The 3393-nt window shown below is 32.5% G+C and overlaps 1 pseudogene; it reads right to left on the minus strand.

The window, feature by feature from the left end:
- Positions 1-1382: 1382 nt before the first annotated feature.
- LOC142636816 (putative histone H2B.1) lies at positions 1383-2711 on the minus strand (annotated as a pseudogene).
- Positions 2712-3393: the final 682 nt, after the last annotated feature.

Below are 3393 nucleotides of genomic sequence, written 5' to 3' on the forward strand. Positions count from 1 at the left end.
GAGAAGGTTGTCCTTGCTATTATTCATGCCACCAAGAAGCTACCACAGTACTTCCAAGCTCACTTGGTGATTGTCTTGACCCAATTTCCTTTGCAATCATTACTACGGAAGTCGAATTACACTAGAAGAGTGGAAAAATGGGGAACTATGCTTGGGAGTGTTTGATATTAAGTATTCAGGCGGCCGTAAAAGAACACTTAGATGAGTTATCATATATCCGAGGAACTAATGCTGACTTAAAAGTTCAATGAAAGTTCTACCACTAAATTAAGTAATGATTTGAGTGGTTATACACTTATACTCTGGGAAGCACGGATATGGCAAAATTGCTGACGTATTGATGTCGTACACGGACACAAACATGTCAAGTATACACTCACAAGGAAAAAAAAAATCAATTTTTAATTCGGTTGTTCTATTTTGATATGGAATGTTGTTTATTTGAACTCTTTTTATGGATGTCTAGTTTATTTGAACTCTTTATTTGTACTATAAATAATATTTTATTGTTTTTGAATTAATTTTAGATATATTTCCAAACATTTAATTGTTGTTATATACTTTTTAAATCTAAAATAAACATGACTTATTCCTAATATAAAATACGTATACCTTTAAATATTAATTAATTATTTGTCAAATTCTCGAAGTAATGTATCCTAGTTTTTAAAAAAATGTTGTATCACCATACTACGTATCATATCATAATTATATCGTGTCCGTATCCGTATTACATAGCTTATACTAGATATGTCACACTTTCCCACCTCTTGTTTGTTTCTTTGTTCCCCCCCCCCCCCCTTTTTTTGGTGGCTAAAGTCTAAACCCACCTCCACGTGTTTTGATGCACTTTTCGTTACAAAAGTATGAATCCAACCTTTTTGTGGTATAATTTTGAAAATGTGTAAATGCACTTTTAGTCCCTATATTTTGATTTTTTTTCCATTTTGGTCTCTACATTTTATTTTTATCACTTTTAGTCCCTAAACCAATTAGCACATGTCATAACAGTCTTTACCGTCAACCAACTAACAGAAAAGCTGACGTGGCTAACGGTACTATTAAAATAATAATAAAAATCTTAAAATACAATTTAATTAAAATTATTTTTTAAATAAAAAAAATCATTATCTTTTTTATCCTTATTCTTTTTTTTAACTAGTCAGTCATCAGGTTTAAAAAAAAAAAACAAAAACCCTAATGAACTTTATCTTATCTCTAATTCTCTCTTTCTACCATAGACAAATTTTGGATTGAGAAAATCCATATTTTTCACATACAGAACATATTCAAAAACCACATATTCAAAAAAAAAAGAAGCATTTATTCATCTATGAAACCCTAACCCTAGCCACATAAACACATTCAAATTCCTTAATCTCCAGCAACCACTGCACTTCAAGAGCTGGTAAACTTAGTCACCGCCTTGGTCCCCTCAGACACGGCGTGCTTAGTGAGCTCACCAGGCAAGACCAAGCGAACTGCGGTCTAGATCTCCCGAGAAGTATTGGTTGGCTTCTTGTTGTAGCGAGCCAATCGGGAAGCCTCCTGAGCGAGCTTCTTGAAGATATAGTTGATGAAGCTGTTCATGATCCCCATGGCCTTGCTGGAGATACCGATGTTTGGGTGAACTTGCTTCAAGACGTTGAAGATGTAGATCTTGTAAGTCTCCCCACTCTTCTTCATGCGCATCTTCTTCTTGTCTTCGGTGCTGGCTCCGCCTTCCTTGGGGAGCTTTTGCCTGGCCTTCAGCTTCTTCTCCGTCGGAGCCTTCTCAGCGACAGTTGATTTCTTCTCCTCAGTCGGCTTCTTCTCGGCAGGGTTTTTCTCAACTTTGGGGCCATTGGGAGTTTCTAGGAAAGTGAAAAGGGTAAAAAGGAAAAGAGAATAAAAGGACTTTTGATTGAGTATTGAAGAAGCGATGTGAGATATTTTTTTAATTTCATGGGCAACTCGAAGAACATGAAGAACATGTTATCCATTGTTCTTACGAAAATAATGGATTTTTTTTTATTTAGGTAAAAGTAATAAATTAATTTTTTTAAATTTAAATGCTGATGTGGCATTTTTTAAAGCCAAAATAAAAATTTAGATCTTCCGTTGCTTGGTTTGTGTTTGTTGCTTTTGTGTTTGGTTGACAAGGAAAATCTGTTACTGGGTTTGTGTTTTTGTTCTTGCTCTTGCTGGAAATTAGTTTGTGTTTGTGTTTTTATGTTTGGTTGACAAGAAAGGGCAATAAAATGCTAGAAAATCTAGGCATGTGTTCTTATGTTTAAATTTGAATTTGTGTTTTTTAGAGTTCTCGTTGAAGATGAACTGGATTTTAATTTTGTTTTTTCTTTTTTGTTTTAATTTTTTTTTCATGTTTTATTTCTTGTTCATGTTTAATTTGACATAGATCTATAGTTTAATTTTCCGTTCTTATTTTTTGGGTTTGTGATTTTTGGATTTCATTTTTTGAGTTTGAGAAAATGGTGATTTTAAGATTTTTAATTTTGGATTTTAATTTTTTGGGTTTGTGTTCTTGTTCAAGACACACTTAGATCTCAATTCATATGTTTTTTGGTTTTTAATTCTGTTTTTAATTTTTTTATTTAGTTTTAAAATTAATAAATTAATTTTAGTATTAAATTAATAAATTTAATACTAATTTTTTTAATGTTTTCAAATAATTTTGAATTTTCACTATTAGTCACGTCAGCTTTTACCATTAGTTTTGTGACGGAAATGACTTAAATGTCACCCATTAATTGGTTTAGGAACTAAAAGTGATAAAAATAAAATGTAGGGACCAAAATGGAAAAAGTACAAAATGTAGAGACTAAAAGTGCATTTACGCCATTTGAAAAATAAGCTCTCTTCTTCAAAAAAGTTAGTAAGGGGCCTAGCATCATGTCTTTCCTGTTGCTTTATCACCAACATGTGTAATTGAAGAAGAATCATTGAGGGAAGCTTGAAAAGATAAAAGAATGTGTGGATTGAGTGACACAAGTTGCTTATCTTGAATGAGTAAACTTTTGTAAGGATTCCAAAAGTCTTTATGCACTTCCATAGGCAAAGCTAGGGAGAGGGGGGCATCCCCCCCCCCCCCCCTAGCTTTTTCAATTTTCTATTATTATATATAGTATTGAAATCATAAAAAAGTATAAATTATAGAAAAATGTAGTTATTGATTCCTTCAAATTTTAGAATTTAGGACTTTTGAATTAGTCCTAAACACAAGTTTTATACATTGTGCAATTGTTTGAGTTTGGGATTGCCCCTAAATAATGTTTATATTTAGCTTGGCTCCCTGAAAGAATTTTCGACTTTGCCACTAGACTCCTTGGGTCCTAATTTTATGAATGATGCTTGTCATACTAAAGTTATGAATGATGCTTGTCATGCTAAAGA

The sequence above is a fragment of the Castanea sativa genome, chromosome 5, assembly GCF_040712315.1.
Source record: "Castanea sativa cultivar Marrone di Chiusa Pesio chromosome 5, ASM4071231v1".
Taxonomy (NCBI): Eukaryota; Viridiplantae; Streptophyta; class Magnoliopsida; order Fagales; family Fagaceae; genus Castanea; species Castanea sativa.